General features: G+C 42.1%; 1 protein-coding gene across 5 annotated transcripts in view; it reads right to left on the minus strand.

The window, feature by feature from the left end:
• Positions 1-24,108, minus strand: part of GABRA6 (gamma-aminobutyric acid type A receptor subunit alpha6) — a 180,611-nt gene that overhangs the window by 46,404 nt on the left and 110,099 nt on the right. The window contains exon 10 of one of the 5 annotated variants that reach the window (XM_075601931.1): positions 22,192-22,619. The exons of 1 other annotated variant lie outside the window; for it this stretch is intronic. The gene's annotated coding sequence lies outside the window, so the exon portion shown is untranslated. Of the gene's footprint in view, positions 1-22,191; positions 22,620-24,108 lie in introns of those variants that run through there. 3 more of the 5 variants (XM_075601928.1, XM_075601927.1, XM_075601930.1) reach the window with 3 other exon arrangements.

Below are 24,108 nucleotides of genomic sequence, written 5' to 3' on the forward strand. Positions count from 1 at the left end.
CATACATATTTTTATTGTGTGTTTTAAACCTGCCTGCCTTCACTGTAATCTATGTAAAAAAAACCTCCCCCTATTGTGTGTTTTAAACCTCCTGCCTTCACTGTAATCTATGTAAAAAACCCTACCCCTATTGTGTGTGAAGCTTCCCTGCCTTCACTGTAATCTATGTAAAAACCCCTCCCCCTATTGTGTCTGCTAATCTTCCCTGCTTTGACTAATCTGTGTAAGCCCCCCTCCCCCTATTGTGTCAGTTAAATCTGCCTGGCCTGTGTTTTCTGTGAGTGCAGTGTACTGTATGTAAATGTGGGGAGGGGGGTCCCGTGTAAATAACCACACCCACACCAACTACCCACTACCCACGGCCCCTCTGCTGCTTGCTGCAAAACAGAGACAAAAATTAAAACATACAAAGTAATGTCCCCTAACCCCTTAATCACCATAGCGGTTATTAACCGCTACAGTCATTAAGGGGTTAACCCACCCTCATCCACCACTCGGGATGCCTACATACCCTCCCACACTAACCCCCCCCCCCGTGAGGCCTAACTACCCAGTACCCACAAGGGAGGCCTACCCACATACCGTTGGGGAAACACCCCCCCCTCCCCCAGTACCCACAATAAAAACAGTACAGTGACCCACAATAAACAGCATTATATTTATTAAATACATTACCCACCCCCTGTGCTCCCCCATAAATACAAGATTTATCCTTTTACATACAGGGTTCATAACGCAGCCCCACGCGAGTCCCCGGTGGGCTGGCGGGGCACCTGGACAAACCTACAGTTTACCAGCAGCCCTTTTTACACAGGTTCTGGAGGCCTGCTGGTGGATCCTGCCAGCACCATGGCCCCAAGGTGGTCTCCTTCTGTTACCGTGGGCCACAATTGTGTCCCCACGGTAGGCCCGCGGATGTCTGGGAGCCCCGGGTCAGACCCACAGGTGCCTGCGGGGCCTCGGGTGGTTCCCTCGGGGGTCTGGGGAACTCACGGGTGCTCACTACGGGTCCATGGTGCCCCCACAGAAGTGGGACCACACATCATCATCACCGCACCTACGGGTTGGCGGTGCCCCCACAGAAGTGGGACCACACATTGTCATCCCCGCCGACTACGGGTCCGCGGTGCCCCCACAGAAGTGGGACCACACATCATCATCCCTGCATGTGTCACCCGTGGAACCACCAGCCTGATACCCTTGGGATACCCGAGGATACCCACAGGTGGTCTTCAGAGGTCCCACGCAGAACCACGGAACCAACTCTGAATGTAAAAAAAATGAGTAGAAAGGATAGAGAAGAACCCAGTGTAGCAATCAAGTTCACCCTCTGGTGATTAGTGTATGATTTAAAATAAACTTTATTGATTCAACACATATATAAAATAATGGGTATTAAAATGACGTACTAGAGGTAGTGGGATCAAAATACTGACAGCCATAGGACACGCAATCAATATAATAGGTGTCTCCTGTTGTGTATTGATATCACACAGGAAACACAATCCTTATATAAAACCTCAGTGAGGGTAAGGTAGGGTTAATTTGACAATGTACTGTATCATCAGATCACAATAGGCGGTGTGCATAAACCATAAGTGGTAATGGTGTGACTGGTGATAGCTGGTGTACTGAAACAAATATATTGTGCACCAGTAGGTATCAATGTGCAGTCTGGTAAACCTTCCTACATGTGTTATATATGTACACGCAGTGTTGTGTGGAGCTGGTCATAGGTAACCCCCAGGGGTTCACAGGATAGGCGTATGATACCCTATAGTGACCTCTGCAACATGTCACCATTAATACTGATAGATAATGTGCATAGAGTGAATTGGTGGGCACTCTGATATGGCCAGCTATACACACTGATAATCACTGCATGTGGGGAGGTGGAGGCTGTATACAGTGATGATATAGCTTATTAGCAGTTTATAACAGCACATATCTTAACCAGACCGAAAAAGTACTGAGTAGAGCAATAACCCTAATCCTGTAGCATAAATAGGAGGCTTTAGGTGTCCATCGGGGCACCAATAGCCTATGTAACAGCGCGGGCAGGACACCGCATTAACCCGCGATCGGAGGCATAAATGCGGAAGTAATTACAGCCCTGCGCGTGCACGTGTGGAACCAGAGCTCTACTCAGTACTTTTTCGGTCTGGTTAAGATATGTGCTGTTATAAACTGCTAATAAGCTATATCATCACTGTATACAGCCTCCACCTCCCCACATGCAGTGATTATCAGTGTGTATAGCTGGCCATATCAGAGTGCCCACCAATTCACTCTATGCACATTATCTATCAGTATTAATGGTGACATGTTGCAGAGGTCACTATAGGGTATCATACGCCTATCCTGTGAACCCCTGGGGGTTACCTATGACCAGCTCCACACAACACTGCGTGTACATATATAACACATGTAGGAAGGTTTACCAGACTGCACATTGATACCTACTGGTGCACAATATATTTGTTTCAGTACACCAGCTATCACCAGTCACACCATTACCACTTATGGTTTATGCACACCGCCTATTGTGATCTGATGATACAGTACATTGTCAAATTAACCCTACCTTACCCTCACTGAGGTTTTATATAAGGATTGTGTTTCCTGTGTGATATCAATACACAACAGGAGACACCTATTATATTGATTGCGAGTCCTATGGCTGTCAGTATTTTGATCCCACTACCTCTAGTACGTCATTTTAATACCCATTATTTTATATATGTGTTGAATCAATAAAGTTTATTTTAAATCATACACTAATCACCAGAGGGTGAACTTGAGTGCTACACTGGGTTCTTCTTTATCCTTTCTACCTATTCATTGTTTACCCTAAGCACCGTTCACCGTTCATATCAACTATTAATGAGGCAGCAGCAGGGGCTCCCCTATCACTTTGTAAAAAAAATAAACCTGGCCTATACATTCAATACATACACCCTCCCCCCCAACACCTACAGTACAATAATGTGCAAAATAACTATTATCCAGATATGGATAATAGATTAATTGCCCATTATTTAAAACATTAACTAGCATATACAAATAAATAAAGTACTACTAACCTCATCAATACGAAGTGTCCGTTGCCAGCAAAATCCTTGTCTTGCCCACAACATACATAGCAAATACAAAGCCAATACATTGCAATTACATTCAGATATCAATTAAGCCCTTAAACACCTTATCAGATAATAACCGCAAAGGTGATTAAGGGGTTAACCACAGTGGCCCGATACCCACCCTTCACCCATGAATTTGTACAGTGGCTTCATCATGCAACTATATATATATATATACTGTATATATATATACAGATATATATATATATATATATATATATATATATATATATATATATACAGTTTATATATATATATATATATATATATATATATATATATATATATATATATATATACACAGTATATATACACACGATGAACCAATATACAAATAAATGTAGAAGGGTTATCAAAACTATACTGTCCTACAACCAAACACTTCTCCATACAGACACTACATTAAAATCAATTTCCTTTAATAATCCTGGAGCAGAACATTTTAGCCTGTGAAAAAATATAAATACCAACCATAATCCAACCTTTAAAACCAAGGCTATCGCTGACCTCCCTCAAACACACAATACAATACCAAGGAATACATCTACCTAATTTTAAAATACTTTAAACACACAATAAAGCATAGCAGCATAGACAAATTAATTTAAAACACATCAAATCAAGCTTTTAAAACAACATAATTTCTTACCCTGTATGTATATATCTCTCTAGACATATATACATACATACAGTTGCAAGAAATGATATACCACAAAAAAAAAAAAAATACACATGTTAAAAAAGCTTTTAAAAAAATTAACAAGTTAAGTAAAATACATTTCTTTAGTTCACTTACCCAAGGCTATCGCTGACCTCCCTCAAACACACAATACAATACCAAGGAATACATCTATCTAATTTTAAAATACTTTAAACTCACAATAAAGCATAGCAGCATAGACAAATTAATTTAAAACACATCAAATCAAGCTTTTAAAACAACATCACTTCTCAAATGAATCAACCAAGTAAACAAAAATCAATTAGTAATCATTATTTACATCCCTAAACAATTCACACTCCATCGTGAACAATGAAACAATTAACTAATTCACGCCTGGAGCAGAACAATTTCGCCTGTGAAAAAATATAAGTACCAACCAAAATCCAACCTTTAAAACCAAGGCTATCGCTGACCTCCCTCAAACACACAATACAATACCAAGGAATACATCTATCTAATTTTAAAATACTTTAAACACACAATAAAGCATAGTAGCATAGACAAATTAATTTAAAACACATCAAATCAAGCTTTTAAAACAACATCATTTCTTACCCTGTATGTATATATCTCTCTAGACATATATACATACATACATACAGTAGCAAGAAATGATATACCGCAAAAAAAAAAAATACACATGTTAAAAAACCTTTTGAAAAAATTAACAAGTTAAATAAAATACATTTCTTTAGTTCACTTACCATTACTTGCCCCCACCGATTCCCGTTGCACACCTTACTCAAGAACCAATCCACCAGGCACAGGAACCCATAAAATAATAAACCATAAAAAAATAAACTTTAAACTAAAAATCCAAATCAATCCACGGGTCTTCTAATTGTAATCCATCTTCATCTGTATTCTTCCTTCTTCTACCTTCTTCCGGGGCGGGGCGGGGCGGGGTCTTCTTTCCGTCTTCAGCCACGCCCTGGCCTTTTTTCTTCTCCGGAGGTCCTTCCTCCGCGGCGTCTGGCTTCAAAATGAGACGACATAGGCTTTTAAAGGCCTATGACGTCACATTTTTCGTCATGGTTCCCACGGTCATGATTGGGCCGTGAAAACCATGTGTTTTGGCCGATAAAAAAAAAATTATGACGTCACTTAAAGGAAATGAAAGCACAGCCAATCAGAATGGCTTTGCTTCAATTGCCTTTAAGATGAATTCATTAAAAGACACATGGCCGTCCTCACATGGTACGGTAGCCAATCAGAGCGTGGGAACTCCATCCCTACTCTGATTGGCTCTAGTACCATGTGACAAGCTTTCAATGACGTCACATCCTTTTTCCCCCCAAACCTCTGTGTTGCCTTGTTTTTAAAGGTTGTATTCTGGTCGGTACTGTATTTTTTCACAGGCTAAATTTTTCTGCTCCAGGCGTGAATTAGTTAATTGTTTTATTGTTCGGGATGGAGTGTGAATTGTTTATTGTTTTATTTGTAGGACAGTATGGTTTTGATAACCCTTCTACATGTATTTGTATATTGATTCATCATGTGTGTGTATATACTGTATATATATATATATATATATATATATATATATATATATATATATATATACTGTATTTCTCTCTCTCTCTCTCTCTCTCTCTCTCTCTCTCTCTCTCTCTCTCTCTCTCTCTGTATATATACAGTATAAATATATATAGTTGCATGATGAAGCCACTGTACAAATTCATGGGTAAAGGGTGGGTATCGGGCCACTGTGGCTTAACCCCTTAATCACCTTTGCGGTTATTATCTGATAAGGTGTTTAAGGGGTTAATTGATATCTGAATGTAATTGCAATGTATTGGCTTTGTATTTGCTATGTATGTTGTGGGCAAGACAAGGATTTTGCTGGCGACGGACACTTCGTATTGATGAGGTCAGTAGTACTTTATTTATTTGTATATGCTAGTTAATGTTTTTAATAATGGGCAATTAATCTATTATCCATATCTGGATAATAGTTATTTTGCACATTATTGTACTGTAGGTGTTGGGGGGGAGGGTGTATGTATTGCATGTATAGGCCAGGTTTATTTTTTTTACATTCAGGGTTGGTTCCGTGGTTCTGCGTGGGACCTCTGGAGACCACCTGCGGGTATCCTCGGGTATCCCAAGGGTATCAGGCTGGTGGTTCCACGTGTGACACATGCGGGGATGTAGCGGTGGTCTCACATCTGTGGGGGCACCGCCGACCCGTAGTCTGCGGGGATGACGATGTGTGGTCCCACTTCTGTGGAGGCACCGCCGACCCGTAGGTGCGGGGATGATGATGTGTGGTCCCACTTCTGTGGGGGCACCGCGGACCCGTAGTGAGCACTCATGAGTTCCCCAGAACCCCGAAGGAACCACCCGAGGCCCCGCAGACACCTGTGGGTCTGACCCGGGGCTCCCAGACATCCATGGGCCTACCGTGGGGACCCAATTGTAGCCCACGGAGACCCAAGGAGACCACCTGGGGGCCATGGTGCTGGCGCGACCCACCAGCTGGCCTCCAGAACCTGTGTAAAAAGGGCTGCTGGTAAACTGTAGGTCTGTCCAGGTGCCCCGCCAGCCCACCGGGGACTCGTGTGGGGCTGCGTTATGAACCCTGTATGTAAAAGAATAAATCTTGTATTTATGGGGGGGGCACAGGGGGTGGGTAATGTATTTAATAAATAGAATGATGTTTATTGTGGGGCACTGTATTGTTTTTATTGTGGGTACTGGGGGTGGGGGAGGGGTGTTTCCCCAACGGTATGTGGGTAGTCCTCCCTTGTGGGTACTGGGTGGTTAGGCCTCACAGGGGGGGGGGTTAGTGTGGGAGGGTATGTAGGCATCCTGAGTGGTGGGTGAGGGTGGGTTAACCCCTTAATGACTTTAGCAGTTAATAACCGCTCTGGTGATTAAGGGGTTAGGGGACATGACTTTGTATGTTTTAATTTTTGTCTCTTTTTTGCAGCAGCGGAGGGGCCATGTGCAGGTGGGTAGTGGGTAGTGGGTGTGGTTATTTACACGGGATCCCCCTCCCCACATTTACATACAGTACACTGCACTCACAGAAACACAGGCCAGGCAGATTTAACTGACACAATAGGGGGAGGGGGCTTACACAGATTAGTCAAAGCAGGGAAGTTTAGCAGACACAATAGGGGGAGGGGTTTTTACATAGATTACAGTGAAGGCAGGGAGGTTTAAAACACACAATAGGGGGAGGGTTTTTTACATAGATTACAGTGAAGGCAGGGAAGCTTCACACACAATAGGGGGAGGGTTTTTTACATAGATTACAGTGAAGGCAGGAAGTTTAAAACACACAATAGGGGGAGGGGTTTTTACATAGATTACAGTGAAGGCAGGGAGGTTTAAAACACACATTAAAAATATGTATGTCATGTATTTATTGTTTATTCTGCCTTAACCCTTCATTGCCTTAGCGGCTATACGCTATGGTAATGAAGCAGCATTTCTGTATTTTTAATAAAATTGTGCAGGAGCAGGGGTTCCCTGAGCATTAATTTCTGGCTCAGGGAACCCCCTGCTCACTGTACAATATTATTAAAATACAAAAATGCTGCTTCGTTACCATAGCACATAGCCGCTAAGGTAAGGAACGAGTGTTTATTTATATATGTGTTTTATTCATACTGTAGATGTACAGAGGGTCTCCGGAGCAGAACCGCTGTGGTTTTAGGTCCATGGACCCCCTGCTCCCCGAGATACAGGCCCCTTTAGAGGGTGCCGGTATCCCTCTGCTTGGTTTACAGGTCGCGGTCACGTGATCGGGACTTTTAAACGCAGAGGGATACCGGAACCTCATAAAGGGGCCTGACCTGAAACCAACGAGGTTCAGCTCCCTAGACCCCCTGCACATCTACACTATAAATAAAAATGTATTTCAAATGTATTTATTTATAGTCATTTATTTATTTAGATTTATTTATTTTTTGGGCGGCTGCTGTGTGTGATTTTTTTTTATTGTGGGTAGCGGGGTGGGTGAAGGGGGTATTAGCCCCAACGATGGTTTTTTTAGGGCTTGCGGGGGGTAGCGGTAGGGGTTAACCCCTTCATGACCGTAGCGGTATTAACTGCTACGGTCGTGATGGGGTTAAGTGCACCCGTAACCCCCCCGCAAGTCCTAAACTCACACCAAGGGCCAAATACCCCCTTCACCCACCCCCGCTTCCCACAATAAAGCGGGCACGGTGAGTTAACCCCTTCATTGCCTTAGCGGCTATACGCTATGGTAATGAAGCAGCATTTCTGTATTTTTAATAATATTGTGCAGGAGCAGGGGGTTCCCTGAGCATTAATTTCTGGCTCAGGGAACCCCCTGCTCACTGTACAATATTATTAAAATACAGAAATGCTGCTTCGTTACCATAGCACATAGCCGCTAAGGTAAGGAACGAGTGTTTATTTATATATGTGTTTTATTCATACTGTAGATGTGCAGAGGGTCTCCGGAGCAGAACCGCTGTAGTTTTAGGTCCGGGGACCCCCTGCTCCCCGAGATACAGGCCCCTTTAGGGGGTGCCGGTATCCTTCTGCTTGGTTTACAGGTCACGGTCACGTGATCGGGACCTTTAAACGCAGAGGGATACCGGCACCTCATAAAGGGGCCTGTATCTCGGGGAGCAGGGGGTCCCCCGACCTGAAACCAACGCGGTTCAGCTCCGGAGACCCCCTGCACATGTACACTAGGAATAAAAATGTACAGTACTGTATGTTAGGGGTTATAGGGGACGGCTTTAAAGACAACAGCTCGCAAACGCCCCCATGCGTTTTTACACGGCATTGCAGTATTGCAGCCAGCGGGAAAAAAATGCTTAAATCACAGCCGCGAAAATAGCGCTATATGCCCCTGGAGAAAACGACACAAAACCGCACATCACCGGATATTCTGAAATTCGCGGAGCTAGCCAAGTAAGAATAAAGTTGGCCGCCACTGTACAGTATATATATGTATAGGGATTGTTATTATATATATACTGTATATATATATACAGTATATATATATATACATATATATTTATTTATCTTCATGTATTTATTTATTTATTTAGATTTATTTATTAATTGTGGGGCTGCTGTGTGTGATTTTTTTTTATTGTGGGTAGCGGGGGTGGGTGAAGGGGGTGTTTGGTCCCCCCTTTAGGGGGTGCTGGTTTCCCTCTGCTTGGTTTACATGCCGCGGTCACGTGATCGCGACCTTTAAATGCAGAGGGATACAGGCACCTCATAAAGGGGCCTGTATCTCGGGGAGCAGGGGGTCCTGGACCAACGCGGTTCAGCTCCGGAGACCTCCGGAGACCCCCTGCACATCTACACTATGAATAAAAATGTATTTTAAATAATTTTTAATATGCCGATGTTTACGCAAAGAGAGCAGCAGTTCTCTCTCTGCTGCAAACACATCTCGCCCCCGCCGGCCTATAGTATCATTGATGTGCATATACAGTACTGTATGTGTACAGTACTGTATGTTAGGGGTTATAGGGGTTGTTGTTATACAGTATATATATATATATATAATTACATATATATACTGCATTACAATTCATGAATTTATGCCATCTGGCGGACATACGAAGCATTGCAGCCTAGTAAATCCTGAACCATTTTCAATTAACACATCAACCGCGCGTCAGCCGGGCATGCGCCTGGCTGGGAAGGCAAAAGGAGCCCGGCATGCTCCAGGTGAACAGCGTGGCATTCCAGGAACATGCCAGGTAAAAGCCGGTTATTAGTAAGAATAAAAGCTGCCGCAGCAGTACCTGTTCTATGCTGTGCTCCCTCTGTGCTCCTTTGAATACCTGCTCCTGTGTTACTTTGGATTTCCCTGGCTTTGACCCCTGCTCTCCCTGGACTACTCTGCTCTCTGGTAACCCCTTGAACCCTGCTACACATATGACTTCGCTGACCTCTGGCTTCCTAGGACCTGGCTTGCTCTCTGACGACTCTACTCTCTGGATCCCCTGAACATTGGCAAACGGACACAACTATTCTCACGGACACTCCCCAAGCGTTGCAAGTATCTGTTAACAATTCTTTCAACAGGCCCAGCAACGCTATACCACACTGCGGGCTTGCTCCCACTGCTGTGGGTGTGTGGTATCATACCATTCCCACCTCAGTACTGGGGTCTAGCTTGGTCTGCGGGCATACAGGCATTACACTATTATGGGCATTGAGCACATTCCTCCCTATGCCCTAGGTGGGGATCGTTTTATATCTTTGTGTCGAATGAAGACATTTTGGATCCACCGGTTGGGGACACTAACCCCCGGGGGTCTAAATGAATGTTTGGATACCAGTACTCTGGTATGAGCCTGTAGGTTCGGTTCTGTATCTGTGCCCTTTGGTCGATTCCCCTTTGATTCTTTGGTTCCCCAAATCCCCCCTCTTTTTGCAGTCTCTTTCCCATCATTCCCCTCCCTCCCTTCCCACCTTCCCCTTCTCCCCCCCCTTCCTCCCTTTCCATTCTATATTCCTCCACTTTCCCCCCCCTCCTCTTTCCCATATAACCTGTCTAGAATCTACCTTCCACACCTTGTTTCTATGTGCCCATGCACGATGTTTGTATACATTATTTGCGGATGCAATATTAGCATTTATGCATATATGTGTGCGGTTGTGTCTGTGCACACAGAAGCTGTTTAATATTTTTTGGGTTGATATTGTTAGGTTTTAATTTATTATTAAATATTTATTTAGGAGATTTGCTGATATATTGCTATTTTTGAGGTATTTCATGTATTATGGATTATTATAGTCCTTATAGGATTATTGAGTTTAATACAGTTTTATAGTATGTTTTTATAGTGGTATATGGTTTTAATTATGTTATATGTTGTTATTATTTTCATTAAGGTTAATATCATGTTATCAGTATATGCTGGGGTGCCTTATAAATCCGATTTTCTATGTAGAAACTAAGTTATACATATATTAATTGCATATATGCTCATTGTAGGGGCGTAACAAACATAAATTGATGCACCAATTGGATTGTAGACTCTCCAGTATATATATATCTAGCTATCCCTGTTCATGAACATTCCCTTTGATAAAGTTACATTTGTTGTGACGAAACGCGTCAGGGATGTACATTACGACACTACGTCATCACGTTGTTTGCACGCTTTACGGCCGGAGCGTGTGGAAGCTGAATTGAGGCCAACTCGAATGCCACACTGTGTGGAGGACTTCAATCGATCGTGTTAAGGACAGCTGGTGTCGGGTGTTGCCCAGAGATTTCGTTTGGACTGAGAGCATGTCACGGAACGGTTCCTGCATCGTTGGTGATCTTTTTATCACAAACTGCTTGTTTATCACTTATACTTTGTAAGTGTTTTTAATCCCTCCACCATTCCCTTCCCTTTATTAAATGTACAGGATCACACTATGGGGCGTGCACTCTTGTCTTCCTTTTGTATCTATAGATTCTGCCTTGGAAGTGGTTCTTCCATTTGAGAGCAGCCATGGACCCTTGGATTCTGTACAGTTTTCCTGCATTACCTATCAGGACTTATTGAGGGGTTTGGACATTTACACTTGGACTGTACTAACATTTTTCAATACATATTTATATATTTTTTTCATATGTTTGAGTGTATATTTTAGTTTGATTATATTAATTGTATATGTTATTCTCATTATAGGATTGTTTTGCATTTTGATTTTTTACACTTTGAAAGGGGTTTATTATTTTTTTCACTGGTCTATGAGTGGCGCTACTTTATTCACTTCTTCTCCTGTCATATATATATATATATATATATATATATATATATATATATATATATATGTATATATATATATACACACACACACATATATATACACACACACACACATATATAATATATATATATATATATATATATATATATATATATATATATACCTAACAAAAAATCCGCAGCACTCACCAATTCAAAAGATTAGATTTAATGAAGCAACACAAGCATCAGGGGGTAACCACAGGAAAAAGAAGCGATGTTTCGGACCTCACGGTCCTTTCTCAAGCTTGCGAAAGGACCGTGAGGTCCAAAACATTGCTTCTTTTTCCTGCGGTTACCCCCTGATGATTGTGTTGCTTCATTAAATCTAATCTTTTGAATTGGTGAGTGCTACGGATATTTTGTGTTAGGAGCCTATCTATTTCTGTTGCTGGATGGTGATCCTGGCTGCACCGCAAGCACCACGACTGACCAGATAAGTTGATTTCCTTTTTATTTCCCCTTTTGAGTGCCCTGAATATTTCTGATATATATATATATAAATGATACGTTACCATCAAGCGGAACAATACGGTAGAAACAGCACTCAGAAGGTAAGTTTGCAAAAAAACTATATTGTCATAAACATCACATAAAATCGTCGTTTCGAGACCACAGTGGTATCTTTATCAAGGCGATATATATTATAATTTGCATTACGTTATCACAAATTGCCATTATCTTTATTGCAGATACCATGGCTCAACATTGCTATTGTCCTTTGAAGATACACTGTTATTCTTAACATGACTGTAAATTACGTAATGTCAAATTAAGTGATTTACAGCAACAGAAACGTAACGGCTTTACGTCCGGAGCGTGTGGAAGCTGAATTGAGGCCAACTCGAATGCCACACTGTGTGGAGGACTTCAATCGATCGTGTTAAGGACAGCTGGTGTCGGGTGTTGCCCAGAGATTTCGTTTGGACTGAGAGCATGTCACGGAACGGTTCCTGCATCGTTGGTGATCTTTTTATCACAAACTGCTTGTTTATCACTTATACTTTGTAAGTGTTTTTAATCCCTCCACCATTCCCTTCCCTTTATTAAATGTACAGGATCACACTATGGGGCGTGCACTCTTGTCTTCCTTTTGTATCTATAGATTCTGCCTTGGAAGTGGTTCTTCCATTTGAGAGCAGCCATGGACCCTTGGATTCTGTACAGTTTTCCTGCATTACCTATCAGGACTTATTGAGGGGTTTGGACATTTACACTTGGACTGTACTAACATTTTTCAATACATATTTATATATTTTTTTCATATGTTTGAGTGTATATTTTAGTTTGATTATATTAATTGTATATATGTTATTCTCATTATAGGATTGTTTTGCATTTTGATTTTTTACACTTTGAAAGGGGTTTATTATTTTTTTCACTGGTCTATGAGTGGCGCTACTTTATTCACTTCTTCTCCTGTCATATATATATATATATATATATATATATATATATATATATATATATATATATATGTATATATATATATACACACACACACATATATATACACACACACACACATATATAATATATATATATATATATATATATATATATATATACCTAACAAAAAATCCGCAGCACTCACCAATTCAAAAGATTAGATTTAATGAAGCAACACAAGCATCAGGGGGTAACCACAGGAAAAAGAAGCGATGTTTCGGACCTCACGGTCCTTTCTCAAGCTTGCGAAAGGACCGTGAGGTCCAAAACATTGCTTCTTTTTCCTGCGGTTACCCCCTGATGATTGTGTTGCTTCATTAAATCTAATCTTTTGAATTGGTGAGTGCTACGGATATTTTGTGTTAGGAGCCTATCTATTTCTGTTGCTGGATGGTGATCCTGGCTGCACCGCAAGCACCACGACTGACCAGATAAGTTGATTTCCTTTTTATTTCCCCTTTTGAGTGCCCTGAATATTTCTGATATATATATATATAAATGATACGTTACCATCAAGCGGAACAATACGGTAGAAACAGCACTCAGAAGGTAAGTTTGCAAAAAAACTATATTGTCATAAACATCACATAAAATCGTCGTTTCGAGACCACAGTGGTATCTTTATCAAGGCGATATATATTATAATTTGCATTACGTTATCACAAATTGCCATTATCTTTATTGCAGATACCATGGCTCATCATTGCTATTGTCCTTTGAAGATACACTGTTATTCTTAACATGACTGTAAATTACGTAATGTCAAATTAAGTGATTTACAGCAACAGAAACGTAACGGCTTTACGTCCGGAGCGTGTGGAAGCTGAATTGAGGCCAACTCGAATGCCACACTGTGTGGAGGACTTCAATCGATCGTGTTAAGGACAGCTGGTGTCGGGTGTTGCCCAGAGATTTCGTTTGGACTGAGAGCATGTCACGGAACGGTTCCTGCATCGTTGGTGATCTTTTTATCACAAACTGCTTGTTTATCACTTATACTTTGTAAGTGTTTTTAATCCCTCCACCATTCCCTTCCCTTTATTAAATGTACAGGATCACACTATGGGGCGTGCACTCTTGTCTTCCTTTTGTATCTATAGATTCTGCCTTGGAAGTGGTTCTTCCATTTGAGAGCAGCCATGGACCCTTGGATTCTGTACAGTTTTCCTGCATTACCTATCAGGACTTATTGAGGGGTTTGGACATTTACACTTGGACTGTACTAACATTTTTCAATACATATTTATATATTTTTTTCATATGTTTGAGTGTATATTTTAGTTTGATTATATTAATTGTATATATGTTATTCTCATTATAGGATTGTTTTGCATTTTGATTTTTTACACTTTGAAAGGGGTTTATTATTTTTTTCACTGGTCTATGAGTGGCGCTACTTTATTCACTTCTTCTCCTGTCATATATATATATATATATATATATATATATATATGTATATATATATATACACACACACACATATATATACACACACACACACATATATAATATATATATATATATATATACAGTGCTTGACAAATCACCCAATAATCTACTCGCCGAACAAAAAAATCTACTCGCCACCTAGTCCCACCCCAACCCCACCCCTAGTCCCCCTACCCCACCCCTAGTCCCCCTACCCCGCCCCTAGTCCTGCCCCTAGTCCCGCCCCTAGTCCCGCATTTAAAAAAAACCCTAAATGAAATAAATTGAATACATTTCTAGTAAGAACATTCGTTTTTGACATAAGTTTATTTATTGTATTACATTATACTACAATTAGTCCTTGTTACGTGTGTGTGTGTGTGTATGTGTGTATAAATGTCGAATCTAGAAAAAAAAGCAAAAAGCCAGGTGTGAATGACTAGTTTCCTGCACCCCTTAACTAGTGCCTGGACGTCCCCGCTTCACAATATTTAAAGCAGCAATCCCGCCTGGGATCTTACCTGATCCGCAGTCCCTCAATGTCCAGGTACCCTCATTCCTGCAATGTTATACATTGGAGGGAATGTGTTCCCTACCTGTCTTCTGGGTTAGGGGGGGTTCCGATGTCTTCCGTGTGAAGCTTGAGTCAGATCTGGAAGAAAGCAGTATAGGTTATTTCGGTGTAGGTATAGGGCAGTTAAGATATACAGGGTAAATAAAATATCCAGATTGTGAGACAGAGAGAGGGTGAGAGAGATGGTGAGACGGAGAGAGGGTGAGAGAGAGGGTGAGAGAAAGAAGGTGAGAGAGACGGAGAGAGAGAAGGTGAGAGACGGAGAGAGAAGGTGAGAGAGACGGAGAGAGGGTGAGAGAGACGGAGAGAGGGTGAGAGAGACGGAGAGAGGGTGAGAGAGACGTAGAGAGGGTGAGAGAGACGGAGAGAGGGTGAGAGAGACGGAGAGAGGGTGAGAAAGAGACGGAGAGAGGGTGAGAGAGAGACGTAGAGAGGGTGTGAGAGAGACGGAGAGAGGGTGAGAGATAGGGTGAGAGAGACGGAGAGAGGGGGTGACGGGGTGAGAGAGGGGCTGAGAGAGGGGGTGATAGAGGGGTTGAGAGAGACGGAGAGAGGGTGAGAGAGACGGAGAGAGGGTGAGAGAGACACGGAGAGAGGGTGAGAGAGAGGGTGAGAGAGACGGACAGGTGAGAGACAGAGAGAGGGTGACTGTGGGGGTTGGGGTGACTGGGTGGGGTGATTGGGGTGTGGGGTGATTGGGGGGTAGGGTGATTGGGGGGCTGGGGTGACTGACTGGGTGTTTGGGTGGGGTGACGGGGTGGGGTTATTGGGGGGTTGGGGTGACGGGGTGTCTGACTGGGTGGGGATTACTGACTGACTGGGTGGGGTGACTGGGCGACTGGGCACAGGGCAGGGGGGTGGGATGACTGACTATGACTGACTGGGTGGGGGGGGGATGACTGACTGGGTGGGGGGATGAATCACTGGGTGTGGGGGGTGACTGACTGGGTGGGGGGATGACTGACTGGGTGGGGGGATGACTGATTGGGTGGCGTGTGGGGGTACTTCTGGCGTCCTACATGTTCTCTCTCTCTCACACACACACACACACTCTCTCATACCCATAAACACACTCTCTCATACACACACACACACACACACACACACAAACAAACTCTCCTACCCATACACACACACACACTCTCCTACCCATACACACACACACACACACTCTCCTACCCATACACACACACACACACACACACACACACACACACACACACACACACACACACACTCTCCTACCCATACACACACACATACACACACACACACACACACACTCTCCTACCCATACACACACACATACACACACACTCTCCTACCCATACACACACACTCTCCTACCCATACACACACACACACACATACACACACACACACACACACACACACACACACTCTCCTACCCATACACACACACACACACACACACTCACACACACTCTCCTACACATACACACACACATACACACACACACACACACACACACACACACACACACACACACGGGATGGGACGGGGAAACACCCCGCTACTACCTGCCGCCCCGCGCGGGCAGCGGGAGCGAGGGGAGGAGGGGGTGTAAGAGAAACACCCGAGCCGCGCGGACAGAGGGAGGGGGGTGAAACACCAGAGCCGCGCGGACAGGAGGGGGGTGAAGCACCCGAGCCGCGCGGGCAGCAGGAGGGGGGTGAAGCACCCGAGCCATGCGGGAGGGGGGTGAAGCACCCGAGCCGCGCGGGCAGAAGGAGGGGGATGAAGCACCCGAGCCGCGCGGCAGAAGGAGGGGGGTGAAGCACCCGAGCCGCGCAGGCAGCGGGAGGGGGGTGAAGCACCCGAGCCGCGCGGGCAGAGGGAGGGGGGAAGAGAAAGACATGAGCCGCGCGGGCAGCGGGAGCGCCGAAGGGAGGGGGGAGAAACACCTTTGCTACCTCCCGCGCGGGCAGCGGGAGCGCCGGGGACCGGATGTATCAGTATAAATATTTATTAAAGGCATTAAATTCCCCACACCTCAAGCATGTGTCCACAATCCTCTCCATGACCGGATCAGTGCAGGTCTTGTAAGTAGGAGGTGACACAATTATACAGGAGGATATATAGGAGGAGGAGCAGCAGACGCGCGCGCACCCCCAACCCCCCCCCCCCCTCCCCATTACTTACCCGTGCAGAGAAGGAAGGGCGGTTTGAAGTCCTGGCAACTCCAAGCCGCGTCACAGCCAGAGGGATTTTTTTTTTTTTCGAGCAGGGGATTTTTTTTTGCAGAGCAGGAGAAAAGCTACTGGCCACGAGCCAATATCCGATCGCAGCTGGCGAGTTGGCGACCGGGTTTGTCGAGCACTGTATATATATATATATATATATATATATATATACCTAACAAAAAATCCGCAGCACTCACCAATTCAAAAGATTAGATTTAATGAAGCAACACAAGCATCAGGGGGTAACCACAGGAAAAAGAAGCGATGTTTCGGACCTCACGGTCCTTTCTCAAGCTTGCGAAAGGACCGTGAGGTCCAAAACATTGCTTCTTTTTCCTGCGGTTACCCCCTGATGATTGTGTTGCTTCATTAAATCTAATCTTTTGAATTGGTGAGTGCTACGGATATTTTGTGTTAGGAGCCTATCTATTTCTGTTGCTGGATGGTGATCCTGGCTGCACCGCAAGCACCACGACTGACCAGATAAGTTGATTTCCTTTTTATTTCCCCTTTTGAGTGCCCTGAATATTTCTGATATATATATATATATAAATGATACGTTACCATCAAGCGGAACAATACGGTAGAAACAGCACTCAGAAGGTAAGTTTGCAAAAAAACTATATTGTCATAAACATCACATAAAATCGTCGTTTCGAGACCACAGTGGTATCTTTATCAAGGCGATATATATTATAATTTGCATTACGTTATCACAAATTGCCATTATCTTTATTGCAGATACCATGGCTCATCATTGCTATTGTCCTTTGAAGATACACTGTTATTCTTAACATGACTGTAAATTACGTAATGTCAAATTAAGTGATTTACAGCAACAGAAACGTAACGGCTTTACGTCCGGAGCGTGTGGAAGCTGAATTGAGGCCAACTCGAATGCCACACTGTGTGGAGGACTTCAATCGATCGTGTTAAGGACAGCTGGTGTCGGGTGTTGCCCAGAGATTTCGTTTGGACTGAGAGCATGTCACGGAACGGTTCCTGCATCGTTGGTGATCTTTTTATCACAAACTGCTTGTTTATCACTTATACTTTGTAAGTGTTTTTAATCCCTCCACCATTCCCTTCCCTTTATTAAATGTACAGGATCACACTATGGGGCGTGCACTCTTGTCTTCCTTTTGTATCTATAGATTCTGCCTTGGAAGTGGTTCTTCCATTTGAGAGCAGCCATGGACCCTTGGATTCTGTACAGTTTTCCTGCATTACCTATCAGGACTTATTGAGGGGTTTGGACATTTACACTTGGACTGTACTAACATTTTTCAATACATATTTATATATTTTTTTCATATGTTTGAGTGTATATTTTAGTTTGATTATATTAATTGTATATGTTATTCTCATTATAGGATTGTTTTGCATTTTGATTTTTTACACTTTGAAAGGGGTTTATTATTTTTTTCACTGGTCTATGAGTGGCGCTACTTTATTCACTTCTTCTCCTGTCATATATATATATATATATATATATATATATGTATATATATATATACACACACACACATATATATACACACACACACACATATATAATATATATATATATATATATATATATATATATATATATATATACCTAACAAAAAATCCGCAGCACTCACCAATTCAAAAGATTAGATTTAATGAAGCAACACAAGCATCAGGGGGTAACCACAGGAAAAAGAAGCGATGTTTCGGACCTCACGGTCCTTTCTCAAGCTTGCGAAAGGACCGTGAGGTCCAAAACATTGCTTCTTTTTCCTGCGGTTACCCCCTGATGATTGTGTTGCTTCATTAAATCTAATCTTTTGAATTGGTGAGTGCTACGGATATTTTGTGTTAGGAGCCTATCTATTTCTGTTGCTGGATGGTGATCCTGGCTGCACCGCAAGCACCACGACTGACCAGATAAGTTGATTTCCTTTTTATTTCCCCTTTTGAGTGCCCTGAATATTTCTGATATATATATATATAAATGATACGTTACCATCAAGCGGAACAATACGGTAGAAACAGCACTCAGAAGGTAAGTTTGCAAAAAAACTATATTGTCATAAACATCACATAAAATCGTCGTTTCGAGACCACAGTGGTATCTTTATCAAGGCGATATATATTATAATTTGCATTACGTTATCACAAATTGCCATTATCTTTATTGCAGATACCATGGCTCAACATTGCTATTGTCCTTTGAAGATACACTGTTATTCTTAACATGACTGTAAATTACGTAATGTCAAATTAAGTGATTTACAGCAACAGAAACGTAACGGCTTTACGTCCGGAGCGTGTGGAAGCTGAATTGAGGCCAACTCGAATGCCACACTGTGTGGAGGACTTCAATCGATCGTGTTAAGGACAGCTGGTGTCGGGTGTTGCCCAGAGATTTCGTTTGGACTGAGAGCATGTCACGGAACGGTTCCTGCATCGTTGGTGATCTTTTTATCACAAACTGCTTGTTTATCACTTATACTTTGTAAGTGTTTTTAATCCCTCCACCATTCCCTTCCCTTTATTAAATGTACAGGATCACACTATGGGGCGTGCACTCTTGTCTTCCTTTTGTATCTATAGATTCTGCCTTGGAAGTGGTTCTTCCATTTGAGAGCAGCCATGGACCCTTGGATTCTGTACAGTTTTCCTGCATTACCTATCAGGACTTATTGAGGGGTTTGGACATTTACACTTGGACTGTACTAACATTTTTCAATACATATTTATATATTTTTTTCATATGTTTGAGTGTATATTTTAGTTTGATTATATTAATTGTATATATGTTATTCTCATTATAGGATTGTTTTGCATTTTGATTTTTTACACTTTGAAAGGGGTTTATTATTTTTTTCACTGGTCTATGAGTGGCGCTACTTTATTCACTTCTTCTCCTGTTATATATATATATATATATATATATATATATATATATATATATACACACACACACATATATATACACACACACACATATAATATATATATATATATATATATATATATATATATATATATATTCCTAAAAAAAAATCCGCAGCACTCACCAATTCAAAAGATTAGATTTAATGAAGCAACACAAGCATCAGGGGGTAACCACAGGAAAAAGAAGCGATGTTTCGGACCTCACGGTCCTTTCTCAAGCTTGCGAAAGGACCGTGAGGTCCAAAACATTGCTTCTTTTTCCTGCGGTTACCCCCTGATGATTGTGTTGCTTCATTAAATCTAATCTTTTGAATTGGTGAGTGCTACGGATATTTTGTGTTAGGAGCCTATCTATTTCTGTTGCTGGATGGTGATCCTGGCTGCACCGCAAGAACCACGACTGACCAGATAAGTTGATTTCCTTTTTATTTCCCCTTTTGAGTGCCCTGAATATTTCTGATATATATATATATAAATGATACGTTACCATCAAGCGGAACAATACGGTAGAAACAGCACTCAGAAGGTAAGTTTGCAAAAAAACTATATTGTCATAACCATCACATAAAATCGTCGTTTCGAAACCACAGTGGTATCTTTATCAAGGCGATATATATTATAATTTGCATTACGTTATCACAAATTGCCATTATCTTTACTGCAGATACCATGGCTCAACATTGCTATTGTCCTTTGAAGATACACTGTTATTCTTAACATGACTGTAAATTACGTAATGTCAAATTAAGTGATTTACAGTAACAGAAAATTGTAGATCTGTCCTTAGAGCGCTCTCACACTTTCTGTGAGTTGCAGGAGTGCTACGTTTTATGGGAAAGCCCCAAATAATGTGACCATCAGCAAACGTCAAAATAAGTACTTGTTGTTGGTTCATGTAATGTTTCTGGAAAGGCACAAAGTTGCTAAGATTTTCACATGCACAGAAGCACACTGTGCTCATTTGCATGTTATTTCTCAGAATCCCTGGTTGCAGTGGAAGCACTGATTGCTAAGGCTAAGACCCCGTGCCTCAGACCACGTGCCCACACTGCAGACAGGCGGCGCGTGGAGAGGCACTTGGGGCTTTTTCCGGTCCAAAGGGACCATTTTTGTGAGCGGGGGATGGTGCGTGGCAAAAACAGGTGGGGGCGTGGCCATGATGTGGGGGGGGGGCGGCCATGACCTGAGGGGGCGTTCCCGCCCGTCAGCCGTTCAGCCCCTCAGCCCCTCAACTCCTCAGCCGTTCAGCCCCTCAACCGCTGAGCCCCTCAAATCCTCAGCCCCTCAACTCTTCGCACACAGACGTGCACTCAGGCACACACACAGACAGGCACGCACACAGACAGGCACTCAGGCACACACATACACACACACAGACAGGCACTCACGCACTCAGGCACACATATACACACACACAGACAGGCACTCACGCACTCAGGCACACACATACACACACAGACAGGCACTCACGCACTCAGGCACACACATACACCCACACACACAGACAGGCACTCACGCTGCTTTCCCACCACACTCCTCCCCGCCCCCCGAAGCCTCCCCTCCTCATTGGCTCACAGCCACACCACATGACGCATCGCCGCGTGGGATTACAATTTTCTTGAATCCCCTGGAGGCTGACGCGTCACAATGTGTAGTGAGCTGTGCCGTGAGGGGGGACTGGGACCGGCTCGGGAGGATTCCCCTGCTGGTGGGGAATGCTCGTGCGGTCGCCCGTGCCGCCGGGCGCAGCGGGTCCCAGCCCTAAGTGATAATAGGGAAAGACAAGGTTGCAGACCTGTCTGAGACATGCAAATGAACCACAAGTGATATTTTTATTTCCTATACACTGTAGAGTGGAGGGTTTTGGTCACTTTTTTGACCCACCATAACTTTGTTAATGTCTAGTTATACACACTTAAATACAGTTAAAAAAAATTAAATCTTTAGGTAACACTTCTAATGAATAATGCGCACACTATTTAAGTTAAACAAATATGATTTTCGCATTTATTTTGCATAGCATATTACAGTTATAGTGACTATCTGGAGAAATATTAAACATACATAATTAATTGAAAATGTGTAGTCAGCTGTGATATACTAAGACTATTTTTCTTTTAATTTCCTTATTATATGTATAGTACCTGCATTATTTATGCCCATAAAAAGCTTTGTAAAAGTGTTGGTTGCATTTTGTTTCACAAAGATCTAAACACTTTATTGTAATGATATCAGCTATGTGTCATAGCAAAATGCTGCAAAGAATTATGCATTTTGAGTAACCAAATCCCAGGTCCACATGTTCCTAGACAGAATACAATCTGTTTACAGAAGTGCTGTAAAAAAATTTTTTTTTTAAGGCAAACTTGTACAGCTGAATCACCTTGATAGTCATGGTCTTCATTATTGCTTTATCAAGTCTATAAGAGAAATGAAAGGAAAGAAGCATTAGCTATATTAGATCTTTTATAGATTCATTTTAATTTTCTCCTTCAGAGCACTAGTTGGTAACCAGTTATTTCTATAAAACAGCTTGTTAATCTTCTGTTTCTTTTTTCAGTATAATATATATATATATATATATATATATATATATACATATATATATATATATATATATATATATATATATATATATATATAGCAACTGTAAATATTACTGTATGTTCATTTGCATGTCTTAGACAGGTCTGCATCCCTGTCTTGCCCCATTGTCACCCAGCATACAGCGCTTCCACTGCAGCAAGGGATTCTGGGAAATGACATGCAAATGAGCACTAAGTGCCACCTTTTGTCTCAAGCTCGTATTACACAAGCCAATCCTCAAGCCACTGCATATATATATTCTTAACATAACTGTAAATTACATAATGTCAAATTAAGTGGTTTACAGTAACAGAAAATTGTAGATCTGGGCCTTAGAGAGCTCTCACACTTTCTGTGAGTTGCAGGAGTGCTACGTTTTATTTGAAAGCCCCAAATAATGTGACCATCAGCAAACGTCAAAATAACTACTACTGTAGTTGTTGATTCATGCAATGTTTCTGGAAAGGCACAAAGTTGCTAAGATTTTCATATGCACAGAAGCACAACTGCTTTTAACAATTAAGTGAAACCTTTTGTCAACTTGTACCGGTACATCTTTTAATGGGTTGCTTAGTTATAAATTCTCCATCTAAGTTACATAGGATTACACTGGCTTTTAAAATCATGAAGATATATACCCATCTTAATATTTAGGGGGACTTTTATTCTTGCAATGGTTATAGCAATGTAGCCTGCCAGTAATTCCTGTAACAGTGGAAAAAATGTCAGTGAAAGAAGCAGCTTCCCCATTGTAGCCTGCCTGCAACTTTCACTGTGGCCGCAAAATGCAATGCTCGTTTTCGCCTAGCAATTCTGAGTCGAGGTGAAAGTTAGCTGGGCAACATCTGTATGTAAATAAAAGTAAATCTTGACACGGAAAGATATGTTACCATCTATTTACTTAAATGGTCTGTATGTTGCCTTCTCGGGTCAGGAAGTGTCTTATGGCATAGCACCACTTTGTAAATATGGGCCTGTACTGTACCTTCGAAATTCCTTTTCTGAGAATTTTCGTAGAGTTTTTTTGTGGCAGCATAGAGAAAAACAATTATACCATAAAGTGATGAGAGGGGGTGGATTAAAACTCTGCATTAAATCTTCAAGTGGAGTGGTTAGAGTATTGGCATAAATTAGGGATGGGTGAATTCGGTAGGGGAGCAAAATCTTAGCCCCTCCCTAAACTTCCACAATCCAAATCAAACCAAACACAGCTTTAATCTATAGGCTAGAATTGAAGAAAAACTCAAATCATGTTTCTGCCACTAAATTGAATTATTGTCACCTCCTATTGGGATTGTACCTCAGTGGTGATTGGAAGAGGAA

This window comes from Ascaphus truei, chromosome 5, assembly GCF_040206685.1.
Source record: "Ascaphus truei isolate aAscTru1 chromosome 5, aAscTru1.hap1, whole genome shotgun sequence".
NCBI lineage: Eukaryota > Metazoa > Chordata > Amphibia > Anura > Ascaphidae > Ascaphus > Ascaphus truei.